Source organism: Struthio camelus, chromosome Z, assembly GCF_040807025.1.
Source record: "Struthio camelus isolate bStrCam1 chromosome Z, bStrCam1.hap1, whole genome shotgun sequence".
Classification (NCBI taxonomy): Eukaryota; Metazoa; Chordata; class Aves; order Struthioniformes; family Struthionidae; genus Struthio; species Struthio camelus.
This window is the reverse complement of record NC_090982.1, coordinates 55,490,489-55,491,156: the sequence shown is the minus strand read 5'-3', so window position 1 is coordinate 55,491,156 and position 668 is coordinate 55,490,489.

Genomic DNA, 668 nt, shown 5'->3' with positions numbered 1-668 from the left:
CATGTATTCTGTTCCTGTTCTTTTACCATATGTGCCAGCAGTTCAAGTTATGTGCCTACTTTTTGTAGGGAATACACAGAAGAAACAGATGTCAGCAAATTGAAAGCTTATTTTGTTTGCCTTTAAGTAGAGTTAGCAGAAGCCTCTAGCTGTTCACTACTGTAACAAGGGAAACACTGAAAAAATCCCTACCTCTCACACAAGGAATGCAAATAGAGGGCATTCTTTTGCTGAAGACATAACTATAGAATAACAGCAAAAAGGTGATACTGTGCCAGTTACAATTTGGTGACAAGCTATGGCAAGCCATACTATATTTTGTAGCTGACGCTAATTCTGTAGGACAACTTTCTTCAGTCATCATACAGCTAATAGCAAAGAATTAATTCCCTCCTACAGTTAATTTCCTCCTTGCCTCATTGAGAAATATTACTCTGGCAAATACCATGTTTTTGAGCCCTTTAGAAAGTGAGCTACGGTCACTCTTATCCTCCAGAGGAAACCACAAAAATCTCAGTACAAGCCTTTTAAGACTAGTTTAACAATGGCAAATAATGCCAAAGACTAAGAACAAGTCCAATTCTACAATGAAACAGCTCTATTTGTGCCAATTCATTTCTGGAAAAATCAGACTGGTGTTCAGAACACAACACTTATAGCAGTTTCTA